The sequence below is a fragment of the Stegostoma tigrinum genome, chromosome 28 (assembly GCF_030684315.1).
Source record: "Stegostoma tigrinum isolate sSteTig4 chromosome 28, sSteTig4.hap1, whole genome shotgun sequence".
Classification (NCBI taxonomy): domain Eukaryota; kingdom Metazoa; phylum Chordata; class Chondrichthyes; order Orectolobiformes; family Stegostomatidae; genus Stegostoma; species Stegostoma tigrinum.
This window is the reverse complement of record NC_081381.1, coordinates 5821844-5839365: the sequence shown is the minus strand read 5'-3', so window position 1 is coordinate 5839365 and position 17522 is coordinate 5821844.

Sequence of the window (17522 nt, the reverse complement as noted above, 5' to 3'; positions counted from 1 at the left end):
GGCGAGAAACAGAGGGGCTGAAACAGAGGGGCTGAAACAGAGGGCGAGTAACAGAGGGGCTGAAACAGAGGGGCTGAAACAGAGGGGCTGAAACAGAGGGCGAGAAACAGAATGGCTGAAAGAGTGGGCGAGAAACAGAGGGGCTGAAACAGAGGGCGAGAAACAGAGAGCGAGAAACAGAGGGCGAGAAACAGAAGGGCTGAAACAGAGGGGCTGAAAGAGAGGAGCTGAAAAAGAGGGGCTGAAACAGAGGGGCTGAAACAGAGGGGCTGAATCAGAGGGGCTGAAACAGAGGGCGAGGAACAGAGGGCGAGAAACAGAGGGGCTTAAACAGAGGGCGAGAAACAGAGGGGCTTAAACAGTGGGGTTGAAACAGAGGGGCTGAAACAGAGGGGCTGAAACAGAGGGGCTGAAACAGAGTGGCTGAAACAGAGGGCGAGAAACAGAGGGCGAGAAACAGAGTGCGAGAAACAGAGGGGCTGAAACAGAGGGGCAGAAACAGCGGGGCTGAAACAGAGGGCGAGAAACAGAGGGGCAGAAACAGAGGGGCAGAAACAGAGGAGCTGAAACAGAGGGGCTGAAACAGAGGGGCTGAAAGAGAGGGGCTGAAACACAGGGCGAGAAACAGAGGGGCTGAAACAGAGGAGCTGAAACAGAGGGGCTGAAACAGAGAGCGAGAAACAGAGGAGCTGAAACAGAGGGGGTGAAACAGAGGGGCTGAAACAGAGGTGCTGAAACAGAGGGGCTGAAACAGAGGGGCTGAAACAGAGGACGAGAAACAGAAGGCGAGAAACAGAGGGCGAGAAACAGAGGGGCTGAAACAGAGGGGGTGAAACAGAGGTGCTGAAACAGAGGGCGAGAAACAGAGGGCGAGAAACAGAGGGCGAGAAACAGAGAGCGAGAAACAGAGGGCGAGAAACAGAGGGCGAGAAACAGAGGGGCTGAAACAGAGGGGCTGAAACAGAGTGGCTGAAAAAGAGGGGCAGAAACAGAGGGGCTGAAACAGAGGGGCTGAAACAGAGGGGCTGAAACAGAGGGCGAGAAACAGAGGGCGAGAAACAGAGGGGCTGAAACAGAGGGGCTGAAACAGAGGGGCTGAATCAGAGTGTCTGAAACAGAGTGCGAGAAACAGAGGGCGAGAAACAGAGTGCGAGAAACAGAGGGGCTGAAACAGAGGGGCTGAAACAGCGGGGCTGAAACAGAGGGCGAGAAACAGAGGGGCTGAAACAGAGGGGCTGAAACAGAGGGGCTGAAAGAGAGGGGCTGAAACAGAGGGCGAGAAACAGATGGGGTGAAACAGATGGGCTGAAACAGAGGGGCTGAAACAGAGGGGCTGAAACAGAGGGCGAGAAACAGAGGGTGAGAAACAGAGGGCGAGAAACAGAGGGGCTGAAACAGTGGAGCTGAAACAGAGGGGCTGAAACAGAAGGGCTGAAACAGAGGGCGAGAAACAGAGGGCGAGAAACAGAGGGGCTGAAACAGAGGGCGAGAAACAGAGGGGCTGAAACAGAGGGGCTGAAACAGAGGGCGAGAAACAGAGGGCGAGAAACAGAGGGGCTGAAACAGAGGGCGAGAAACAGAGGGGCTTAAACAGTGGGGATGAAACAGAGGGGCTGAAACAGAGGGGCTGAAACAGAGGGGCTGAATCAGAGTGGCTGAAACAGAGTGCGAGAAACAGAGGGCGAGAAACAGAGTGCGAGAAACAGAGGGGCTGAAACAGAGGGGCTGAAACAGCGGGGCTGAAACAGAGGGCGAGAAACAGAGGGGCTGAAACAGAGGGGCTGAAACAGAGGGGCTGAAAGAGAGGGGCTGAAACAGAGGGCGAGAAACAGAGGGGCTGAAACAGATGGGCTGAAACAGAGGGGCTGAAACAGAGGGGCTGAAACAGAGGGCGAGAAACAGAGGGGGAGAAACAGAGGGCGAGAAACAGAGGGGCTGAAACAGTGGAGCTGAAACACAGGGGCTGAAACAGAGGGGCTGAAACAGGGGCTGAAACAGACGGTTTGAAACAGAGTGCGAGAAACAGAGGGCGAGAAACAGAAGGGCTGAAACAGAGGGGCTGAAACAGAGGGGCTGAAACAGAGGGGCTGAAACAGGGGCTGAAACATAGGGCGAGAAACAGAGGGGCTGAAACAGAGGGGCTGAAACAGAGGACGAGAAACAGAGGGGCTGAAACAGAGGGGCTGAAACAGAGGGGCTGAAACAGAGGGCGAGAAACAGAGGGGCTGAAACAGAGGGCGCGAAACAGAGGGCGAGAAACAGAGGGGCTGAAACAGAGGGGCTGAAACAGAGGGGCTGAAACAGAGGGGCTGAAACAGAGGGCGAGAAACAGAGGGGCTGAAACAGAGGGGCTGAAACAGAGTGGCTGAAACAGAGCGGCTGAAACAGAGGGCGAGAAACAGAGGGCGAGAAACAGAGGGCGAGAAACAGAGGGGCTGAAACAGAGGGGATGATACAGAGGGGCTGAAACAGAGGGCGAGAAACAGAGGGCGAGAAACAGAGGGCGAGAAACAGAGAGCGAGAAACAGAGGGCGAGAAACAGAGGGGCTGAAACAGAGGGGCTGAAACAGTGGAGCTGAAACAGAGCGGCTGAAACAGAGGGGCTGAAACAGAGGGCGACAAACAGAGGGGCTGAAACAGAGGGGCTGAAACAGAGGGGCTGAAACGGAGGGCGACAAACACAGGGCGTGAAACTGAGGGCGAGAAAGAGTGGGGCTAAAACAGAGGGGCTGAAACAGAGGGGGTGAAACAGAGGGTCTGAAACACAGGGGCTGAAACAGAGGGCGAGAAACAGAGGGGCTGAAACAGAGGGGCTGAAACAGAGGGGCTGAAACAGAGGGGCTGAAACAGAGGGCGAGAAACAGAGGGCGAGAAACAGAGGGCGCGAAACAGAGTGGCTGAAACAGAGGGGCTGAAACAGAGGGGCTGAAACAGAGGGGCTGAAACAGAGGGCGAGAAACAGAGGGGCTGAAACAGAGGGGCTGAAACAGAGTGGCTGAAACAGAGGGGCTGAAACAGAGGGCGAGAAACAGAGGGCGAGAAACAGAGGGCGAGAATCAGAGGGGCTGAAACAGAGGGGATGAAACAGAGGGGCTGAAACAGAGGGCGAGAAACAGAGGGCGAGAAACAGAGGGCGAGAAACAGAGGGCGAGAAACAGAGGGGCTGAAACAGAGGGGCTGAAACAGTGGAGCTGAAACAGAGCGGCTGAAACAGACGGGCTGAAACAGAGGGCGACAAACAGAGGGGCTGAAACAGAGGGGCTGAAACAGAGGGGCTGAAACGGAGGGCGACAAACACAGGGCGAGAAACTGAGGGCGAGAAAGAGTGGGGCTAAAACAGAGGGGCTGAAACAGAGGGCCAGAAACAGAGGGTCTGAAACACAGGTGCTGAAACAGAGGGCGAGAAACAGAGGGGCTGAAACAGAGGGGCTGAAACAGAGGGGCTGAAACAGAGGGGCTGAAACAGAGGGCGAGAAACAGAGGGCGAGAAACAGAGGGCGAGAAACAGAGGGCGAGAAACAGAGTGGCTGAAACAGAGGGGCTGAAACAGAGGGGCTGAAACAGAGGGGCTGAAACAGAGGGCGAGAAACAGAGGGGCTGAAACAGAGGGGCTGAAACAGAGTGGCTGAAACAGAGGGGCTGAAACAGAGGGCGAGAAACAGAGGGCGAGAAACAGAGGGCGAGAAACAGAGGGGCTGAAACAGAGGGGATGAAACAGAGGGGCTGAAACAGAGGGCGAGAAACAGAGGGCGAGAAACAGAGGGCGAGAAACAGAGAGCGAGAAACAGAGGGCGAGAAACAGAGGGGCTGAAACAGAGGGGCTGAAACAGTGGAGCTGAAACAGAGCGGCTGAAACAGAGGGGCTGAAACAGAGGGCGACAAACAGAGGGGCTGAAACAGAGGGGCTGAAACAGAGGGGCTGAAACAGAGGGCGACAAACACAGGTCGAGAAACTGAGGGCGAGAAAGAGTGGGGCTAAAACAGAGGGGCTGAAACAGAGGGGGTGAAACAGAGGGTCTGAAACACAGGGGCTGAAACAGAGGGCGAGAAACAGAGGGGCTGAAACAGAGGGGCTGAAACAGAGGGGCTGAAACAGAGGGGCTGAAACAGAGGGCGAGAAACAGAGGGCGAGAAACAGAGGGCGAGAAACAGAGGGCGAGAAACAGAGTGGCTGAAACAGAGGGGCTGAAACAGAGGGGCTGAAACAGAGGGGCTGAAACAGAGGGCGAGAAACATAGGGGCTGAAACAGAGGCTGAGAAACAGAGTGGCTGAAACAGAGGGGCTGAAACAGAGGACGAGAAACAGAGGGGTTTAAACAGTGGGGCTGAAACAGAGGGGGTGAAACAGAGAGGCTGAAACAGAGTGGCTGAATCAGAGTGGCTGAAACAGAGGGCGAGAAACAGAGGGCTAGAAACAGAGTGCGAGAAACAGACGGGCTGAAACAGAGGGGCTAAAACAGCAGTGCTGAAACAGAGGGCGAGAAACAGAGGGGCTGATACAGAGGGTCGAAACAGAGGGCGAGAAACAGAGGGGCTGAAACAGAGGGCGAGAAACAGAGGGCGAGAAACAGAGGGCGAGAAACAGAGAGGGAGAAACAAAGGGCGAGAAACAGAGGGCGAGAAACAGAGGGCGAGAAACAGAGGGGCTGAAACAGAGGCGCTGAAACAGAGGGGCTGAAACTGAGGGGCTGAAAGAGAGGGGCTGAAACAGAGCGCGAGAAACAGAGGGCGAGAAACAGAGGGCGAGAAACAGAGGGACTGAAACAGAGGGGCAGAAACAGAGGGGCTGAAACAGAGGGGCTGAAACAGAGGGCGAGAAACAGAGAGGCTGAAACAGACGGGCTGAAACAGAGGACGAGAAACAGAGGGGCTGAAACAGAGGGGCTGAAACAGAGGGGCTGAAACAGAGGGCGAGAAACAGAGGGGCTGAAACAGTGGGCGAGAAACAGAGGGGGAGAAACAGAGCGAGAAACAGAGGGCGAGAAACAGATGGGCTGAAACAGATTAGCTGAAACAGAGGGGCTGAAAAAGAGGGGCTGAAACAGAGGGGCTGAAACAGAGGGGCTGAAACAGAGGGGCTGAAACAGAGGGCGAGAAACAGAGGGCGAGAAACAGAGGGGCTGAAACAGAGGGCGAGAAACAGAGGGGCTTAAACAGTGGGGCTGAAACAGAGGGGCTGAAACAGATGGGCTGAAACAGAGGGGCTGAATCAGATGGGCTGAAACAGAGGGGCTGAAACAGAGGGCGAGAAACAGAGTGCGACTAACTGAGGGGATGAAACAGAGGGGCTGAAACAGAGGGGCTGAAACAGAGGGCGAGAAACAGAGGGCGAGAAACAGAGGGGCTGAAACAGAGGGGCTGAAACAGAGGGGCTGAAACAGAGGGCGAGAAACAGAGGGCGAGAAACAGAGGGGCTGAAACAGAGGGGCTGAAACAGAGTGGCTGAAACAGAGGGTCTGAAACAGAGGGGCTGAAACAGAGGGGCTGAAACAGAGGGCGAGAACCCTAGGGCGAGAAACAGAGGGGCTGAAACAGAGGGGCTGAAACAGAGGGCGAGTAACAGAGGGTCTGAAACAGAGGGGCTGAAACAGAGGGGCTGAAACAGAGGGCGAGAAACAGAAGGGCTGAAACAGTGGGCGAGAAACAGAGGGGCTGAAACAGAGGGCGAGAAACAGAAGGGCTGAAACAGAGGGGCAGAAAGAGAGGAGCTGAAAAAGAGGGGCTGAAACAGAGGGGCTGAAACAGAGGGGCTGAATCAGAGGGGCTGAAACAGAGGGCGAGGAACAGAGGGCGAGAATCAGAGGGGCTGAAACAGAGGGCGAGAAACAGAGGGGCTTAAACAGTGGGGTTGAAACAGAGGGGCTGAAACAGAGGGGCTGAAACAGAGGGGCTGAATCAGAGTGGCTGAAACAGAGGGCGAGAAACAGAGGGCGAGAAACAGAGTGCGAGAAACAGAGGGGCTGAAACAGAGGGGCTGAAACAGCGGGGCTGAAACAGAGGGCGAGAAACAGAGGGGCAGAAACAGAGGGGCAGAAACAGAGGGGCTGAAACAGAGGGGCTGAAACAGAGGGGCTGAAAGATAGGGGCTGAGACACAGGGCGAGAAACAGAGGGGCTGAAACAGATGGGCTGAAACAGAGGGGCTGAAACAGAGGGGCTGAAACATTGGGCGAGAAACAGAGGGTGAGAAACAGAGGGCGAGAAACAGAGGGGCTGAAACAGTGGAGCTGAAACAGAGGGGCTGAAACAGAAGGGCTGAAACAGAGGGGCTGAAACAGAGGGGCTGAAACAGAGGGCGAGAAACACAGGGCGAGAAACTGAGGGCGAGAAAGAGTGGGGCTAAAACAGAGGGGCTGAAACAGAGGGGGTGAAACAGAGGGGCTGAAACAGAGGGGCTGAAACAGAGGGCGAGAAACAGAGGGGCTGAAACATAGGGGCTGAAACAGAGGGGCTGAAACAGAGGGCGAGAAACAGAGGGCGAGAAACAGAGGGCGAGAAACAGAGGGCGAGAAACAGAGTGGCTGGAACAGAGGGGCTGAAACAGAGGAGCTGAAACAGAGGGGCCGAAACAGAGGGGGTGAAACAGAGGGGCTGAAACAGAGGCGAGAAACAGAGTGCGAGAAACAGAGGGCGAGAAACAGAGAGCGAGAAACAGAGGGCGAGAAACAGAGGACGAGAAACAGAGGGGCCGAAACAGAGGGGCTGAAACAGAGGGGATGAAAGAGAGGGGCTGAAACAGAGGGCGAGAAACAGAGGGCGAGAAACAGAGGGGCTGGAACAGAGGGCGAGAAACAGAGGGCGAGAAACAGAGGGCGAGAAACAGAGGGGCTTAAACAGTGGGGTTGAAACAGAGGGGCTGAAACAGAGGGGCTGAAACAGAGGGGCTGAATCAGAGTGGCTGAAACAGAGGGCGAGAAACAGAGGGCGAGAAACAGAGTGCGAGAAACAGAGGGGCTGAAACAGAGGGGCTGAAACAGCGGGGCTGAAACAGAGGGCGAGAAACAGAGGGGCAGAAACAGAGGGGCAGAAACAGAGGGGCTGAAACAGAGGGGCTGAAACAGAGGGGCTGAAAGATAGGGGCTGAAACAGAGGGCGAGAAACAGAGGGGCTGAAACAGTGGAGCTGAAACAGAGGGGCTGAAACAGAAGGGCTGAAACAGAGGGGCTGAAACAGAGGGGCTGAAACAGAGGGCGAGAAACACAGGGCGAGAAACTGAGGGCGAGAAAGAGTGGGGCTAAAACAGAGGGGCTGAAACAGAGGGGGTGAAACAGAGGGGCTGAAACAGAGGGGCTGAAACAGAGGGCGAGAAACAGAGGGGCTGAAACAGAGGGGCTGAAACAGAGGGGCTGAAACAGAGGGCGAGAAACAGAGGGCGAGAAACAGAGGGCGAGAAACAGAGGGCGAGAAACAGAGTGGCTGGAACAGAGGGGCTGAAACAGAGGGGCTGAAACAGAGGGGCCGAAACAGAGGGGGTGAAACAGAGGGGCTGAAACAGAGGGCGAGAAACAGAGTGCGAGAAACAGAGGGCGAGAAACAGAGAGCGAGAAACAGAGGGCGAGAAACAGAGGACGAGAAACAGAGGGGCTGAAACAGAGGGGCTGAAACAGAGGGGATGAAACAGAGGGGCTGAAACAGAGGGCGAGAAACAGAGGGCGAGAAACAGAGGGGCTGAAACAGAGGGGCTGAAAGAGAGGGGCTGAAACACAGGGCGAGAAACAGTGGGGCTGAAACAGAGGAGCTGAAACAGAGGGGCTGAAACAGAGAGCGAGAAACAGAGGAGCTGAAACAGAGGGGGTGAAACAGAGGGGCTGAAACAGAGGTGCTGAAACAGAGGGGCTGAAACAGAGGGGATGAAACAGAGGACGAGAAACAGAAGGCGAGAAACAGAGGGCGAGAAACAGAGGGGCTGAAACAGAGGGGGTGAAACAGAGGTGCTGAAACAGAGGGCGAGAAACAGAGGGCGAGAAACAGAGGGCGAGAAACAGAGAGCGAGAAACAGAGGGCGAGAAACAGAGGGCGAGAAACAGAGGGGCTGAAACAGAGGGGCTGAAACAGAGTGGCTGAAAAAGAGGGGCAGAAACAGAGGGGCTGAAACAGAGGGGCTGAAACAGAGGGGCTGAAACAGAGGGCGAGAAACAGAGGGCGAGAAACAGAGGGGCTGAAACAGAGGGGCTGAAACAGAGGGGCTGAATCAGAGTGTCTGAAACAGAGTGCGAGAAACAGAGGGCGAGAAACAGAGTGCGAGAAACAGAGGGGCTGAAACAGAGGGGCTGAAACAGCGGGGCTGAAACAGAGGGCGAGAAACAGAGGGGCTGAAACAGAGGGGCTGAAACAGAGGGGCTGAAAGAGAGGGGCTGAAACAGAGGGCGAGAAACAGATGGGGTGAAACAGATGGGCTGAAACAGAGGGGCTGAAACAGAGGGGCTGAAACAGAGGGCGAGAAACAGAGGGTGAGAAACAGAGGGCGAGTAACAGAGGGGCTGAAACAGTGGAGCTGAAACAGAGGGGCTGAAACAGAAGGGCTGAAACAGAGGGCGAGAAACAGAGGGCGAGAAACAGAGGGGCTGAAACAGAGGGCGAGAAACAGAGGGGCTGAAACAGAGGGGCTGAAACAGAGGGCGAGAAACAGAGGGCGAGAAACAGAGGGGCTGAAACAGAGGGCGAGAAACAGAGGGGCTTAAACAGTGGGGATGAAACAGAGGGGCTGAAACAGAGGGGCTGAAACAGAGGGGCTGAATCAGAGTGGCTGAAACAGAGTGCGAGAAACAGAGGGCGAGAAACAGAGTGCGAGAAACAGAGGGGCTGAAACAGAGGGGCTGAAACAGCGGGGCTGAAACAGAGGGCGAGAAACAGAGGGGCTGAAACAGAGGGGCTGAAACAGAGGGGCTGAAAGAGAGGGGCTGAAACAGAGGGCGAGAAACAGAGGGGCTGAAACAGATGGGCTGAAACAGAGGGGCTGAAACAGAGGGGCTGAAACAGAGGGCGAGAAACAGAGGGGGAGAAACAGAGGGCGAGAAACAGAGGGGCTGAAACAGTGGAGCTGAAACACAGGGGCTGAAACAGAGGGGCTGAAACAGGGGCTGAAACAGACGGTTTGAAACAGAGTGCGAGAAACAGAGGGCGAGAAACAGAAGGGCTGAAACAGAGGGGCTGAAACAGAGGGGCTGAAACAGAGGGGCTGAAACAGGGGCTGAAACATAGGGCGAGAAACAGAGGGGCTGAAACAGAGGGGCTGAAACAGAGGACGAGAAACAGAGGGGCTGAAACAGAGGGGCTGAAACAGAGGGGCTGAAACAGAGGGCGAGAAACAGAGGGGCTGAAACAGAGGGCGCGAAACAGAGGGCGAGAAACAGAGGGGCTGAAACAGAGGGGCAGAAACAGAGGGGCTGAAACAGAGGGGCTGAAACAGAGGGCGAGAAACAGAGGGGCTCAAACAGAGGGGCTGAAACAGAGTGGCTGAAACAGAGGGGCTGAAACAGAGGGCGAGAAACAGAGGGCGAGAAACAGAGGGCGAGAAACAGAGGGGCTGAAACAGAGGGGATGATACAGAGGGGCTGAAACAGAGGGCGAGAAACAGAGGGCGAGAAACAGAGGGCGAGAAACAGTGAGCGAGAAACAGAGGGCGAGAAACAGAGGGGCTGAAACAGAGGGCGAGAAACAGAGGGGCTGAAACAGAGGGGCTGAAACAGAGGGGCTGAAACAGAGGGGCTGAAACAGAGGGCGAGAAACAGAGGGCGAGAAACAGAAGGCGAGAAACAGAGTGGCTGAAACAGAGGGGCTGAAACAGAGGGGCTGAAACAGAGGGCGAGAAACAGAGGGGCTGAAACAGAGGGGCTGAAACAGAGGGGCTGAAACAGAGGGCGAGAAACAGAGGGCGAGAAACAGAGGGCGAGAAACAGAGGGCGAGAAACAGAGTGGCTGGAACAGAGGGGCTGAAACAGAGGGGCTGAAACAGAGGGGCCGAAACAGAGGGGGTGAAACAGAGGGGCTGAAACAGAGGGCGAGAAACAGAGTGCGAGAAACAGAGGGCGAGAAACAGAGAGCGAGAAACAGAGGGCGAGAAACAGAGGACGAGAAACAGAGGGGCTGAAACAGAGGGGCTGAAACAGAGGGGATGAAACAGAGGGGCTGAAACAGAGGGCGAGAAACAGAGGGCGAGAAACAGAGGGGCTGAAACAGAGGGGCTGAAAGAGAGGGGCTGAAACACAGGGCGAGAAACAGAGGGGCTGAAACAGAGGAGCTGAAACAGAGAGCGAGAAACAGAGGAGCTGAAACAGAGGGGGTGAAACAGAGGGGCTGAAACAGAGGTGCTGAAACAGAGGGGCTGAAACAGAGGGGCTGAAACAGAGGACGAGAAACAGAAGGCGAGAAACAGAGGGCGAGAAACAGAGGGGCTGAAACAGAGGGGGTGAAACAGAGGTGCTGAAACAGAGGGCGAGAAACAGAGGGCGAGAAACAGAGGGCGAGAAACAGAGAGCGAGAAACAGAGGGCGAGAAACAGAGGGCGAGAAACAGAGGGGCTGAAACAGAGGGGCTGAAACAGAGTGGCTGAAAAAGAGGGGCAGAAACAGAGGGGCTGAAACAGAGGGGCTGAAACAGAGGGGCTGAAACAGAGGGCGAGAAACAGAGGGCGAGAAACAGAGGGGCTGAAACAGAGGGGCTGAAACAGAGGGGCTGAATCAGAGTGTCTGAAACAGAGTGCGAGAAACAGAGGGCGAGAAACAGAGTGCGAGAAACAGAGGGGCTGAAACAGAGGGGCTGAAACAGCGGGGCTGAAACAGAGGGCTAGAAACAGAGGGGCTGAAACAGAGGGGCTGAAACAGAGGGGCTGAAAGAGAGGGGCTGAAACAGAGGGCGAGAAACAGATGGGGTGAAACAGATGGGCTGAAACAGTGGGGCTGAAACAGAGGGGCTGAAACAGAGGGCGAGAAACAGAGGGTGAGAAACAGAGGGCGAGAAACAGAGGGGCTGAAACAGTGGAGCTGAAACAGAGGGGCTGAAACAGAAGGGCTGAAACAGAGGGCGAGAAACAGAGGGCGAGAAACAGAGGGGCTGAAACAGAGGGCGAGAAACAGAGGGGCAAAAAACAGAGGGGCTGAAACAGAGGGCGAGAAACAGAGGGCGAGAAACAGAGGGGCTGAAACAGAGGGCGAGAAACAGAGGGGCTTAAACAGTGGGGATGAAACAGAGGGGCTGAAACAGAGGGGCTGAAACAGAGGGGCTGAATCAGAGTGGCTGAAACAGAGTGCGAGAAACAGAGGGCGAGAAACAGAGTGCGAGAAACAGAGGGGCTGAAACAGAGGGGCTGAAACAGCGGGGCTGAAACAGAGGGCGAGAAACAGAGGGGCTGAAACAGAGGGGCTGAAACAGAGGGGCTGGAAGAGAGGGGCTGAAACAGAGGGCGAGAAACAGAGGGGCTGAAACAGATGGGCTGAAACAGAGGGGCTGAAACAGAGGGGCTGAAACAGAGGGCGAGAAACAGAGGGGGAGAAACAGAGGGCGAGAAACAGAGGGGCTGAAACAGTGGAGCTGAAACACAGGGGCTGAAACAGAGGGGCTGAAACAGGGGCTGAAACAGACGGTTTGAAACAGAGTGCGAGAAACAGAGGGCGAGAAACAGAAGGGCTGAAACAGAGGGGCTGAAACAGAGGGGCTGAAACAGAGGGGCTGAAACAGGGGCTGAAACATAGGGCGAGAAACAGAGGGGCTGAAACAGAGGGGCTGAAACAGAGGACGAGAAACAGAGGGGCTGAAACAGAGGGGCTGAAACAGAGGGGCTGAAACAGAGGGCGAGAAACAGAGGGGCTGAAACAGAGGGCGCGAAACAGAGGGCGAGAAACAGAGGGGCTGAAACAGAGGGGCTGAAACAGAGGGGCTGAAACAGAGGGGCTGAAACAGAGGGCGAGAAACAGAGGGGCTGAAACAGAGGGGCTGAAACAGAGTGGCTGAAACAGAGGGGCTGAAACAGAGGGCGAGAAACAGAGGGCGAGAAACAGAGGGCGAGAAACAGAGGGGCTGAAACAGAGGGGATGATACAGAGGGGCTGAAACAGAGGGCGAGAAACAGAGGGCGAGAAACAGAGGGCGAGAAACAGTGAGCGAGAAACAGAGGGCGAGAAACAGAGGGGCTGAAACAGAGGGCGAGAAACAGAGGGGCTGAAACAGAGGGGCTGAAACAGAGGGGCTGAAACAGAGGGGCTGAAACAGAGGGCGAGAAACAGAGGGCGAGAAACAGAGGGCGAGAAACAGAGTGGCTGAAACAGAGGGGCTGAAACAGAGGGGCTGAAACAGAGGGGCTGAAACAGAGGGCGAGAAACAGAGGGGCTGAAACAGAGGGGCTGAAACAGAGTGGCTGAAACAGAGGGGCTGAAACAGAGGGCGAGAAACAGAGGGCGAGAAACAGAGGGCGAGAAACAGAGGGGCTGAAACAGAGGGGATGAAACAGAGGGGCTGAAACAGAGGGCGAGAAACAGAGGGCGAGAAACAGAGGGCGAGAAACAGAGGGCGAGAAACAGAGGGGCTGAAACAGTGGAGCTGAAACAGAGCGGCTGAAACAGACGGGCTGAAACAGAGGGCGACAAACAGAGGGGCTGAAACAGAGGGGCTGAAACAGAGGGGCTGAAACGGAGGGCGACAAACACAGGGCGAGAAACTGAGGGCGAGAAAGAGTGGGGCTAAAACAGAGGGGCTGAAACAGAGGGCCAGAAACAGAGGGTCTGAAACACAGGGGCTGAAACAGAGGGCGAGAAACAGAGGGGCTGAAACAGAGGGGCTGAAACAGAGGGGCTGAAACAGAGGGGCTGAAACAGAGGGCGAGAAACAGAGGGCGAGAAACAGAGGGCGAGAAACAGAGGGCGAGAAACAGAGTGGCTGAAACAGAGGGGCTGAAACAGAGGGGCTGAAACAGAGGGGCTGAAACAGAGGGCGAGAAACAGAGGGGCTGAAACAGAGGGGCTGAAACAGAGTGGCTGAAACAGAGGGGCTGAAACAGAGGGCGAGAAACAGAGGGCGAGAAACAGAGGGCGAGAAACAGAGGGGCTGAAACAGAGGGGATGAAACAGAGGGGCTGAAACAGAGGGCGAGAAACAGAGGGCGAGAAACAGAGGGCGAGAAACAGAGAGCGAGAAACAGAGGGCGAGAAACAGAGGGGCTGAAACAGAGGGGCTGAAACAGTGGAGCTGAAACAGAGCGGCTGAAACAGAGGGGGTGAAACAGAGGGCGACAAACAGAGGGGCTGAAACAGAGGGGCTGAAACAGAGGGGCTGAAACAGAGGGCGACAAACACAGGTCGAGAAACTGAGGGCGAGAAAGAGTGGGGCTAAAACAGAGGGGCTGAAACAGAGGGGGTGAAACAGAGGGTCTGAAACACAGGGGCTGAAACAGAGGGCGAGAAACAGAGGGGCTGAAACAGAGGGGCTGAAACAGAGGGGCTGAAACAGAGGGGCTGAAACAGAGGGCGAGAAACAGAGGGCGAGAAACAGAGGGCGAGAAACAGAGGGCGAGAAACAGAGTGGCTGAAACAGAGGGGCTGAAACAGAGGGGCTGAAACAGAGGGGCTGAAACAGAGGGCGAGAAACATAGGGGCTGAAACAGAGGCTGAGAAACAGAGTGGCTGAAACAGAGGGGCTGAAACAGAGGACGAGAAACAGAGGGGTTTAAACAGTGGGGCTGAAACAGAGGGGGTGAAACAGAGAGGCTGAAACAGAGTGGCTGAATCAGAGTGGCTGAAACAGAGGGCGAGAAACAGAGGGCTAGAAACAGAGTGCGAGAAACAGACGGGCTGAAACAGAGGGGCTAAAACAGCAGTGCTGAAACAGAGGGCGAGAAACAGAGGGGCTGAAACAGAGGGTCGAAACAGAGGGCGAGAAACAGAGGGGCTGAAACAGAGGGGCTGAAACAGCGGGGCTGAAACAGAGGGCGAGAAACAGAGGGGCAGAAACAGAGGGGCAGAAACAGAGGGGCTGAAACAGAGGGGCTGAAACAGAGGGGCTGAAAGATAGGGGCTGAGACACAGGGCGAGAAACAGAGGGGCTGAAACAGATGGGCTGAAACAGAGGGGCTGAAACAGAGGGGCTGAAACAGAGGGCGAGAAACAGAGGGTGAGAAACAGAGGGCGAGAAACAGAGGGGCTGAAACAGTGGAGCTGAAACAGAGGGGCTGAAACAGAAGGGCTGAAACAGAGGGGCTGAAACAGAGGGGCTGAAACAGAGGGCGAGAAACACAGGGCGAGAAACTGAGGGCGAGAAAGAGTGGGGCTAAAACAGAGGGGCTGAAACAGAGGGGGTGAAACAGAGGGGCTGAAACAGAGGGGCTGAAACAGAGGGCGAGAAACAGAGGGGCTGAAACAGAGGGGCTGAAACAGAGGGGCTGAAACAGAGGGTGAGAAACAGAGGGCGAGAAACAGAGGGCGAGAAACAGAGGGCGAGAAACAGAGTGGCTGGAACAGAGGGGCTGAAACAGAGGGGCTGAAACAGAGGGGCCGAAACAGAGGGGGTGAAACAGAGGGGCTGAAACAGAGGCGAGAAACAGAGTGCGAGAAACAGAGGGCGAGAAACAGAGAGCGAGAAACAGAGGGCGAGAAACAGAGGACGAGAAACAGAGGGGCTGAAACAGAGGGGCTGAAACAGAGGGGATGAAACAGAGGGGCTGAAACAGAGGGCGAGAAACAGAGGGCGAGAAACAGAGGGGCTGGAACAGAGGGCGAGAAACAGAGGGCGAGAAACAGAGGGCGAGAAACAGAGGGGCTTAAACAGTGGGGTTGAAACAGAGGGGCTGAAACAGAGGGGCTGAAACAGAGGGGCTGAATCAGAGTGGCTGAAACAGAGGGCGAGAAACAGAGGGCGAGAAACAGAGTGCGAGAAACAGAGGGGCTGAAACAGAGGGGCTGAAACAGCGGGGCTGAAACAGAGGGCGAGAAACAGAGGGGCAGAAACAGAGGGGCAGAAACAGAGGGGCTGAAACAGAGGGGCTGAAACAGAGGGGCTGAAAGATAGGGGCTGAAACACAGGGCGAGAAACAGAGGGGCTGAGACAGTGGAGCTGAAACAGAGGGGCTGAAACAGAAGGGCTGAAACAGAGGGGCTGAAACAGAGGGGATGAAACAGAGGGCGAGAAACACAGGGCGAGAAACTGAGGGCGAGAAAGAGTGGGGCTAAAACAGAGGGGCTGAAACAGAGGGGGTGAAACAGAGGGGCTGAAACAGAGGGGCTGAAACAGAGGGCGAGAAACAGAGGGGCTGAAACAGAGGGGCTGAAACAGAGGGGCTGAAACAGAGGGCGAGAAACAGAGGGCGAGAAACAGAGGGCGAGAAACAGAGGGCGAGAAACAGAGTGGCTGGAACAGAGGGGCTGAAACAGAGGGGCTGAAACAGAGGGGCTGAAACAGAGGGGGTGAAACAGAGGGGCTGAAACAGAGGGCGAGAAACAGAGTGCGAGAAACAGAGGGCGAGAAACAGAGAGCGAGAAACAGAGGGCGAGAAACAGAGGACGAGAAACACAGGGGCTGAAACAGAGGGGCTGAAACAGAGGGGATGAAACAGAGGGGCTGAAACAGAGGGCGAGAAACAGAGGGCGAGAAACAGAGGGGCTGAAACAGAGGGGCTGAAAGAGAGGGGCTGAAACACAGGGCGAGAAACAGAGGGGCTGAAACAGAGGAGCTGAAACAGAGGGGCTGAAACAGAGAGCGAGAAACAGAGGAGCTGAAACAGAGGGGGTGAAACAGAGGGGCTGAAACAGAGGTGCTGAAACAGAGGGGCTGAAACAGAGGGGCTGAAACAGAGGACGAGAAACAGAAGGCGAGAAACAGAGGGCGAGAAACAGAGGGGCTGAAACAGAGGGGGTGAAACAGAGGTGCTGAAACAGAGGGCGAGAAACAGAGGGCGAGAAACAGAGGGCGAGAAACAGAGAGCGAGAAACAGAGGGCGAGAAACAGAGGGCGAGAAACAGAGGGGCTGAAACAGAGGGGCTGAAACAGAGTGGCTGAAAAAGAGGGGCAGAAACAGAGGGGCTGAAACAGAGGGGCTGAAACAGAGGGGCTGAAACAGAGGGCGAGAAACAGAGGGCGAGAAACAGAGGGGCTGAAACAGAGGGGCTGAAACAGAGGGGCTGAATCAGAGTGTCTGAAACAGAGTGCGAGAAACAGAGGGCGAGAAACAGAGTGCGAGAAACAGAGGGGCTGAAACAGAGGGGCTGAAACAGCGGGGCTGAAACAGAGGGCGAGAAACAGAGGGGCTGAAACAGAGGGGCTGAAACAGAGGGGCTGAAAGAGAGGGGCTGAAACAGAGGGCGAGAAACAGATGGGGTGAAACAGATGGGCTGAAACAGAGGGGCTGAAACAGAGGGGCTGAAACAGAGGGCGAGAAACAGAGGGTGAGAAACAGAGGGCGAGAAACAGAGGGGCTGAAACAGTGGAGCTGAAACAGAGGGGCTGAAACAGAAGGGCTGAAACAGAGGGCGAGAAACAGAGGGCGAGAAACAGAGGGGCTGAAACAGAGGGCGAGAAACAGAGGGGCTCAAACAGAGGGGCTCAAACAGAGGGCGAGAAACAGAGGGCGAGAAACAGAGGGGCTGAAACAGAGGGCGAGAAACAGAGGGGCTTAAACAGTGGGGATGAAACAGAGGGGCTGAAACAGAGGGGCTGAAACAGAGGGGCTGAATCAGAGTGGCTGAAACAGAGTGCGAGAAACAGAGGGCGAGAAACAGAGTGCGAGAAACAGAGGGGCTGAAACAGAGGGGCTGAAACAGCGGGGCTGAAACAGAGGGCGAGAAACAGAGGGGCTGAAACAGAGGGGCTGAAACAGAGGGGCTGAAAGAGAGGGGCTGAAACAGAGGGCGAGAAACAGAGGGGCTGAAACAGATGGGCTGAAACAGAGGGGCTGAAACAGAGGGGCTGAAACAGAGGGCGAGAAACAGAGGGGGAGAAACAGAGGGCGAGAAACAGAGGGGCTGAAACAGTGGAGCTGAAACACAGGGGCTGAAACAGAGGGGCTGAAACAGGGGCTGAAACGGACGGTTTGAAACAGAGTGCGAGAAACAGAGGGCGAGAAACAGAAGGGCTGAAACAGAGGGGCTGAAACAGAGGGGCTGAAACAGAGGGGCTGACACTGGGGCTGAAACATAGGGCGAGAAACAGAGGGGCTGAAACAGAGGGGCTGAAACAGAGGACGAGAAACAGAGGGGCTGAAACAGAGGGGCTGAAACAGAGGGGCTGAAACAGAGGGCGAGAAACAGAGGGGCTGAAACAGAGGGCGCGAAACAGAGGGCGAGAAACAGAGGGGCTGAAACAGAGGGGCTGAAACAGAGGGGCTGAAACGGAGGGGCTGAAACAGAGGGCGAGAAACAGAGGGGCTGAAACAGAGGGGCTGAAACAGAGTGGCTGAAACAGAGGGGCTGAAACAGAGGGCGAGAAACAGAGGGCGAGAAACAGAGGGCGAGAAACAGAGGGGCTGAAACAGAGGGGATGATACAGAGGGGCTGAAACAGAGGGCGAGAAACAGAGGGCGAGAAACAGAGGGCGAGAAACAGTGA